The sequence below is a fragment of the Gossypium hirsutum genome, chromosome D13 (genome assembly GCF_007990345.1).
Source record: "Gossypium hirsutum isolate 1008001.06 chromosome D13, Gossypium_hirsutum_v2.1, whole genome shotgun sequence".
Classification (NCBI taxonomy): domain Eukaryota; kingdom Viridiplantae; phylum Streptophyta; class Magnoliopsida; order Malvales; family Malvaceae; genus Gossypium; species Gossypium hirsutum.
The window spans coordinates 39,248,433-39,258,241 of record NC_053449.1 but is presented as its reverse complement, the minus strand read 5'-3'; the positions used below and the strand labels follow the sequence as shown (position 1 = coordinate 39,258,241).

Genomic DNA, 9,809 nt, shown 5'->3' with positions numbered 1-9,809 from the left:
TTTTACCATATAGGGGTACTTCGATTATTTTACCCTATAGGGGTATTTTGTTCATTTTACCCTACGGGCTATTTTAGTCATTTTATCCTATGGGGATATTTCGGTTATTTTACCCTATAGGGGTATTTCAGTTATTTTACCTATTTTAGGGTCTCAGTACAGATATCGACCTCTCAAAAGGTCCGCAGTCGCCTCGAGCGACTAAGGTAACCTAAATGGTCATAACAGTGTAAATGGGCCCAAGACCCATTACTCGGCCCAAGTGGGCCCAAACGCTCGTGCGGCCCGTTCAGCCTAGATTTTGTTACGGCTATGAGATCTACATAGCCCAGTCCAGTATTTTCCAAAATCGTGGATTTCATCCGTGAGGGCCCACAACCCCATTGGGCCCACACGGCTCATTTTGGCCCAACGTGGCCCATTACGGCCTAAGCCCATTAAAATGCTCATGGAGGCCTCCACAGTCTATCGCCCATGATTCGTGGATTTGGCTTACCACACGAGCGATCGCACGCTCGTGTGGACTCAAATATCGTATTCTCGGTTTTTCAGCTTTTGCCGTTCTACAGTTACAGTGGGCTGTTTGCACACCTGATTCCGCTAGTAATTAAACCACACTCCTAAAACTTCAAAACTGAAATCCACCAAAATCGCCCACCCAATTCCTTGAAGATGCACCAACTAACTATTGGTCTCCACCTAAAACAAGAGTCGCAAACATTCTCGTTAAACCCCTAGTCGACTTTCACTTTAAACTTCACTTAAACCATACTTATCGATCAAGCACAACCGACTGTTGTTAGAGAAAAACCCTAGCTGAAAAGAACCAGAGAAGAAGAGTGTAAGGGAGGATTCGATATTTCCCTTGCTGGGAGGAGAGGAAATTGAAAAGAAACACAATCAATTAAAAACCCCAAGAGTACAAATATAACCCTTCATTCAGTAACTTATAAAATGAGACAACAAAACATCTGAATCACTTACCAAACTGACGACAGAGCAGAGTGCAATATAGTAACGCAAGCGTGGACAAACTGCAAAGGGGAATCAATGACTGAAAGAGGCAAAACAGAGGAGGTGACGACGAGAAGTAGAAAAAGAAAATGATGGGAAGAGAAATGTGAAAAGCCGAAAAAGAACAAAAGATACAGCAGAAATTTTCCAAGCAAAATTTGGCAAATGGAGGAGCAAAATGACAAACGGTAGACTAGCGGGAAAAAGGAACTAACGTAAAAAAATTTTGGGAACAATATGGGGAACCGATTGTTTTTTTGAAAAAAAAGAATCACTAGAATCAAAATAAAATCAAAAATAATCTGATAATATGAGAATTCCCTTATTTTGCTCCTCAATCCCACGAAATACTCCCATTATCCCTTAATCTCCTCCAAAAATCACTCCAACCTTCCCACTACTCAGTTTTTTAGCATAACTCAAACGCTCACACGACGCAAGCAGCAAAATAAATCACTTGTTTGCGCAAAGGTTCGAACTCAGGACCTCAAACATAACCAACACTCCACTTAACAACCAGACCAACAAACTCATTCTAACATATTTTATCAACATTTATTTTTAAGTCTACTGGCTAGAGATAGGGATTTATTCAATTAAAAACAAAAATTTTTCCCAAGCCTTGAACCCAAGACTTCTTACACACTCCCAAACACTCCTAAATCACTTAACCACTGAAGCAGACATTCATTTATGTCACTTCCTTGCACAACTAAATATTTATGTGCATTCTCCTAACTGTTCCCTTGTTCAAAACCTATTTCTTCTAGGCCCAAAATTTGGGTTGTTACACAATCTAACATGGGATGACTGCTCTTGCCAATTTCCTGTTGAACAGTCAGTTTTTCTTTTCTTTGGGACAAAGATAGAGTGGCCATCATCTCTTGCTAGCATTTGTTCCACTCTTTAATCTGTTTAGCTCGCAACTTAGTGTACTATATATATAGAGTGTTGCCAATTATGCTTTGAGATGGCTTCATTGATTGCTCTATAAATGCAACAGAATGCTTGCTCTCTTATATAAGGCCATCACTAAGTGAGGAAGGAAGACTCCCACTCTCTAGCCACTAACACATTGTTTCATATTTTGGTAAATCCACGTTTCGATGCTTTTTTTTTTTGCAAAATAGCATAAAGAAAAATTGCTCGAAAAGCATTGACATTAGAAACATTCAAAGCTAGAGCTATTCTAGTGCATAAAAACTGGATCCACATTTTTTCTTCAAGAAAAATTATTTCTTGATTAAACGAGGATGGAATATCAATACCTGGGCGACATTTCCATTCACCCATTCCCTCTATTAGGAAGTTTATAATGTTACCCATATCTATGTCTCAAAAATATTCCAAATCAGTTTGTTCTATAAAATCTTTTTCATAGAATGGAGCATTATAAAATTCACAAATAAACAAAGGGGTGATTCAAACATCTTTCCGTCACACAGGAATTAATTCCTGTGTACGACCTTCAGTTTTTCTATACTCCTGGTCCCTTAAAGATGTATAAAATTCCTGAACTACATGGACCACATCAGAGTCTTTTGGGATCGTACAAAAACGTTCTTATCTATGAAATCCAACTAAAGGTCACATCTTCTGACAGAGAACCATCGATGGTTCAAATCCCCTTACTTGAATAAACGTTTTTCCTTGAAGTTCTACAAAATAGTTTTCAACATTTGGAATTGAAAAATTAGAGTTCAGAACCGTCCAAGGTTCTGGCTTATTATTTTTTTTGATCTTTCGTAGAGGCATTTTGAATATTGTTGACATTCAAAAACTAATGAACTAGTAAGCAAAGTTTCTAATGGAACAGTAAAAATAGGAGTTAGGAACCCTTAACCTTAAATGGAAATTCATCCGATTCCCTTGCGAAATCCTGTTTGTTCCGTCTTCCAATCCTTGTACTGAATGAGTCTATTCTAAAAATAAGAGCTGCAAAACAAAGATCATGAGAAAAAAAGAGATTTTTAGGTTTTAAAAATTTTAAGGTTTTAGGACTTTAGAGGATTTTGAAAGAATTAGAAGTAAAAGAGGTTTTAAATAATGGTTAATAGTGTTTTGGAGTTTTAAAATAAAGATTTTTGGGCTTAAAATCGGATATAATTAGGGATTAATCTACTAGGTTGCGTGAATGGGTTGGGTCAACCCAGTAGAAAATTGTAGCGGTGCCACGACACAGGGGCTCCGTGTCACGACATCCCTATCAATTTGTCATTTTCACGATGTCGGGGTTTGATATCACGACACACTCTAGAATTTTGGATTTATGGGTATATTGGCTTCGGTGTTGCGACACGCAAAGTCTATGTCACAACATCAAGATGATTTTCTCAATTTCATTGATTCTTCCTTTGGTCTTGCGACACGGAGTTTTCGTGTTGCAACATTGGCTCTGTTTTTACCCAAATTTCCAATTTATAGAATGTCATGGTTTTTATAAAACATAAATTTGATAGAAATTAGAATCTACACTACACAGTTAGTTAAATATACAATAATTTACAAAGATTTAAATATCAATTTAAGTAATCAAGTTTTACTGTCTAATTCATCTGGTAGCACCATTAATTCATATAAGGATGATTTTTTGATTCTTTCAATATTAGTCCATCACTTATTGTGCCACTCCACCTTCTTCTATTTATCTCTTTCCCTGAACCTATTCTTTTATCCTGTATTAACTGTAGGAAGTATGTGATTCTTAGGGTTAACAATAGATAATTCATTACAATAATCTCTTAAATCCCTTTCATTTTACCCACTCTATTGATGACCACATTTAAAAATTTTTGTCTCGCCATTGATCTTCATTGTTAATTCATTTTCTCCATATCAATGATGGATCTTAACGTTGCTAAAAAGAGTCTCCCCAACAGAATAGGTATCTCACGGTCCTCTTCAAAATCTAGAGCTACAAATTCTATCAGGATGATAATGTTACGTAATTTGTCTAACACATATTCTAATATTCTTTTCAGATGTACTGAAGATTTGTTAGCCAACTGTAGTTTTATTTGGGTGTTTTGAAGGTACCCCAACCCGAGTTTTTCACATATTGAAAGAGTCATTAGTTTCATACTAGCTCCTAAGTCACATAGAGCTCTATTGAAATAAATGCTCCCTATCTCTATGGGCTGGGTCTTTCAACTTTTGGGGAACCTGTCTAAAAATAATAGCACTATAGGAAACACTCATGTTAACTTGTTCTCCTACCTTAATTTTCCTATGCCTAGATATGATTTCCTTTAAAATTTTGGCATACTTAGGAACTTTCTCGATTAGTTCAATCAAAGGTAAGTTGACATTTAATGTCCTGAACAAGTTTAGAAAAATTACAAACTTGTCTTCATCCCATTTTTACTTTTTCTTCTAGCCTTGAAGAGAACAGTATCTTTACCACAGCAGGGTCTTTAATTGTCTCTTTTTTTGTTCAACTTTCGGTATAACTACTTCCTCTAACTCCGGTTCAATATCAACTTTTAAGGGTTCTTCCTGAAGATCATCAATATTCTTCATATTTACCTCTTGAGTTGGGTTCTCTATGCTACTCAATACCTTACCCAATTGGAGTGCTATTGCTTTCACATGCTCTTTCCCTTATCTATGAGGATTATTTTCGGTATTACTAGGAATACTTGTGCCAATTTGCCTTTATATCTCCCATCTTGCTCATTAATTGGCTCATTTCATCTTCGAGCTTAGTCAATGTTCTTGCTGAATTGCTGCACTCATATTACACCTATTTTATGTCTATCCTCATTGACTGCATTTCCCCTTCAATTTGATCCAGATGTTGATCACATATAGTATAGTCATTAGAGTTGGTCATTTCTTGAGGTTTCTGCAAATAAGGAGGTTGATAGTTAGTATTTTTAACTTGGTTCGAATTATTACCTCCTCGTTGATTTCCTCCCCATCTCAGGTTGAGGTTATCTCTCCATTCGGGAATATAATTATTTGAATAAGGGTTTCCACTCATATTCCCTATGTAGTTCACATCCTTGGTAGGATTATTAATGTAATAGAAGAGTGGTTTATCTCCTCCATATATAGATGGTGTACTATTTGAAGACTCAATGCAATTAAGTCTGTCTACTAGTTGTTGGTATCTATCGTCCTCCTAGACAGCCTTTACCATAGATGGTCTCTAGCCATATGTGTGTCGTTCAGTTGGCCACTAATAGGAGTTAATCGCCATATTTTCTATTAATTCATACGCATCTCCGCACGTTCCGTTCATTAAGGCATCTCTTGCGGCTCCACCTAATCTTGACCTTACGTGTACATCCAACCCATTGTAAAATATATGCAGTCGTAACCACTTAGGCAATCTATGATGTAGGCATTTCTGAATCAAAATCTTAAAGCACTACCATGCTTCGTGAAAACTTTCTCCCTCTAATTGTTTGAACATAGATATTTCTCTTCTTAGCTGGACCGTCTTTCTAATAGGAAAGAACTTTTGTAGGAACCTTCCTACAAGTTTGTCCCATGTCGTGATTGATCCTAGTGCCTCCGAATCTAACCAACAAAAGGTGTTATTGATTAATAAAAAGGGGAACAACCGAAGAAGAATATCGTCATCAGTGACCCCGTTGTATTTCAAGGTATCACAAAGCTGGAGGAATCGTTTTAAATGTTGACTTGGTTCTTCTGTCATTGTTCGTCAAAACTGCAAATTATTCTGGATCACTTGGATCATAGTTGGCTTAATCTCAAAATTATTGCCCTTGATAGTTGGCCTTTTTATATTTCCTTGAACCATATCCAAAATTGGTAGTGCATATTCCTTCAGAGTTCTCTCGTTACGCGCCATATTTATATTTGCGGGTAGTTGTGGTGGTGGTGGTGTTGGATCATCTAAATTGTTATTGTTAGCCTTTCTGAACAGTGGATTCTTACATGGTGGTAAATTCCCTCCAGCAGGTAACTAATTCGGCACTAACTGTTGTTGTTGTTGTTGTTGTTATTGTTGCTTTCGACAATTTCTTCAGATTATTTTTCCTAGATATGTGATTGGCTCTATGGGTGTTCCCCTACTACAAGTCATACACTAAACTAAAAAAGATAAGATTAGTAGAAAATAAGAAAAATAAATTTGTAATTATAATCTAAAAATTTCCTAATTATTCTATTAATATGCAAAAACTAAAATCAATATAGTGACGTTGCCTCCCCGTAAACGGCGCCAACAAATTGACCGCCTCCAGACGTACCAACGTCTCGAGTAAAAATCCTCCCCAAAAGATATTAAAGGCAGTATCTGCAACTATACAAGTTAGGTTATAATAAAGTTACAACGGAGTAGGTAAGTACTTTGAGGATCGTACCCAAGGGAGGTGAGCACTAAATTAATTCTAATCTAAACATAAATAGATCTAATTAGTAATTTAGTTGAATTATATTACGATGAATAAAAAGAAAGTTTTTGGTGATCTATACTAATAATAATAAAAGAAAGTACGGAAATAAATAAACACCAAAGATCAAAGAGTAAAATATATCAAATCTGATCATGCATGATTAGCTTGCTTCAGTAATCATAACCAACTATCGTTTTGGGTTTTCTTCTTCAACCAACTAGTCAATACCCCAACAAGGTCTTTCGATCTTCTATTAAAATAATGAGTTGGCAAGAACTACTATCTCTCGACCTCACAGTCCAGACCAGTTCAGGGTTAAGGTGTTCACAGATAGGCCATACCAAATTTAGGTTAATCCCTACCTTAATAAATTCCTAGGGTTGTCAGGCCTAGGGTTTAGGTTTTTCCCCACCTGAACAGTTGATCCACTAAGAAATCCCTACAGAACAGTTAATTAATCATACATCCACTCGTTAATCCCCAACAGGAGGACTAGTTCCTCATGGATCTAATAAAAAATATAAAATTGATAGAAAGAATAAACCTAAAGAACAATTCAAGAGAATAAATTTTATAAGAAGCTTGATTTGTATTAATCTTAAGAGTAGAATACTCACAAAGTTTAACAGTATCTCCCAAATATGATTTCCCCCACAAAAGTAAATAATAAAAATGAAAATAAAATCTAAAACCTAAAACCTAATAAAAGAGAAAAACTAAAGACTAAATTTAAAGAGAAAATTATACACTACAAAAAGGTGTACATTACATGTGTTAAATGAGTCTATTTATAGACTTTAGGGTGGCTATCGTCCTTAACCCTAGATTAGTTGTCTTCCTCATGCTTAACGTTTGATTATATGTACAAGAATGCCCCTAGCTTGTAATTATTTCCCATACAGAGGCGATGTCGCAGCACATCAGGACTTGTGTCGCGACATTAAGGGTAGTATACTTATCTTCAGGGTGTTTTCAGAGGTATGTCGCGACATCCTCAAGCTATGTTGTGACATTGATGGCAGTCTTGGAATTCTTCTATTCTGCTCCCTATGTTGTAACATCCAATGCTCCATGTTTTAACATAGCGACCAGTATCGAGTTAGAATGTCTTCTAATGGTCTTCTGCATGCTCACAAAGTATATTAGCTCACCCTTAGGTCTCATTTAGCCTTTAAGGTTAATAAAAGACTCAAATTACACACTTTATTGAATTTAACTAAACTTACGAAAACATAATTAAAACTTAACCAAAATGCTTGCGTTCAAGCTTTTAAAGTGCGAAAACTAGCTTAATCTACTACACCCAATTACAGCATATCAGTCATATGGGCTGGTCACACGCTTGTGTGGAGCTGTTCATATGATCATTAAATTTTGCACTCAACCTCAGTTTGTTACACAGTCTAGGTACACAGTCGTGTGACTTTAAGTTGAAAATTTTGCATTTAGGTCCACACGACTTCAATTAATTACACGACCTAGCTACACAACTATGTGACTCCCTTCCACATGGTTTCAGTTTTTCATACAGCCTAGGCACAAGGTCGTGTGACCCTTTTTTTCTTGAAATTTCCCTATTTTTTGTTAAGTTTTCAATTAAGTCCCCATTTGATTCCGGGTTGGTTTGAAAGCTTTCGTAAGCTTGTTTAAGGCTTGATTTTGTTTATAAATCATGTTATGCTCTGGTTATAGAATGTTTATTGCTTAATTGAATGTTTAAAGCTGAAATTGTATGTGGTATGCTTTGTTAATTGTTGTAGCATCCTATAGCTCGGGTCCGATGACCGGACCAAGTGAGGGTGTTACATATCTCTTTTAAGGAAATCTCCTCAGTGGAATCTATATGACAATACCTAACTTAGGGCCGAAAAATTTTCACGCCATCACAAGAGACCATTGATAGAGGCCGTAAGTATTATTTAGGGACTTTCTCCCACTTTATCTTTTAGAAAACATGGAAGGTTTTTATTTTAGGTTTCAATTATGAATAATTAAAATGTCATGACAAATACATGTGACATTCTTTTCCTAAACTATATGGCATGTTTATCATATATATGCATGAACATACTTTGTAGTCAATTCAAATATCTTGGTTTTTAGGTTTCTCAAAACTTTGAGAAATTCACCGAAAGAATCTACTGTCAAACCATCGTCACCACCACAGGTTACTGATGTTGTTGTTGAGCACCGCCAACCGTCCAACCACCACCATTGACCACTTTTGGACCATCGCCAACCTCCTCCAACCACCCCTGGCTACCACAGGCTTTCATCGGTTGGCCTACTGTCGGTCTTTTTTCAGTTGGCTAGGCTGGGATTGCATCATCTCAATTAATTTTGGATATATCTCGATTTTCTATGATTCATCAAATATTTTCGTTAAAAACGCTTTAGTATGTTTCCAACTCACATGTATTATTCTAAAATAAATAAAACTATGTGGAGATGATAGTCCATGATTTAACTACAAATCCTAAAAATTTAATAAAACCTAAATTTACTCCCAATTTAATTTCTAAGAATCACAACTTTGACAAAATTACTTTATCATATATAAAATAATAAAAATATATTTATTCACATACATAACCCAAAACATGCATATAATTACAAGAATATGACATCTTGTCAAAATTAACCAAACATAAAGAAGATAGAAAATTCAGTTACGATTTATACTATAAACATAGCATAATCTGGTTCTGATACCAATTTTTATAAAAATTCAATTTAGAAAAAGATTGCAGTTTTAGTGGAAAATTTAAATTTTGAAAATTGAACCGTTTTGTGATATTTATAGTAATAAACTTTTTTCCTAAAAATTACTTGCGTTTTTTCCAAGACAAATTTGAAACATTCCTCGCTTTCAATTGAATTGTCTTCTTTACTATCCTCGTACCTCGAATTGTGTCGAGTGTGGGCTCAAACAACAAGAACCAAAAAAAATTATTACTTCTAGTAGGAAAGTAATTCTCTCAAATAGAAACCAGTAGAAATTATTTTTCCCAAAAAATAAAATTTATTCCATGAAAATTAATTCTCACTACTTTCTAACAAAATGACAATATATGAAACTTATGTATAAAAACTTGTGTTGATGGCACTATCAGTGTCATTTATTTATATAGAGAGATAAGAGAATCATGGTTGAATAAATATAATAGAAATAATATTTATTTAATAAAAAACAGTCTTCTAGTCTAACTAGAAGAGAGGGGTGACACACTCTCTCAATTCCCTTAGAGTTTCCACCCCTCACATATTTATTTGAGGTAGACTAGACATCCCATATATTGTGTCCAATTATATGTGCTTCCTAGACTTTTCACCCAACACTTCATAATTTAATCAAATCTGATATTTGTTTTTTCTATTTTCCAAAATAAGTATTAATTAATTAAGTAAGTAAATTAAACTATGATTAAA

General features: G+C 35.2%; 1 non-coding gene across 1 annotated transcript; it reads left to right on the top strand.

The window, feature by feature from the left end:
* The first annotated feature begins 5,345 nt into the window (after positions 1–5,345).
* On the top strand, positions 5,346–5,451 carry LOC121225798 (small nucleolar RNA R71). Its single transcript, XR_005923702.1, has one exon. It is a non-coding gene; the product is annotated as a small nucleolar RNA R71 (small nucleolar RNA).
* Positions 5,452–9,809: the final 4,358 nt, after the last annotated feature.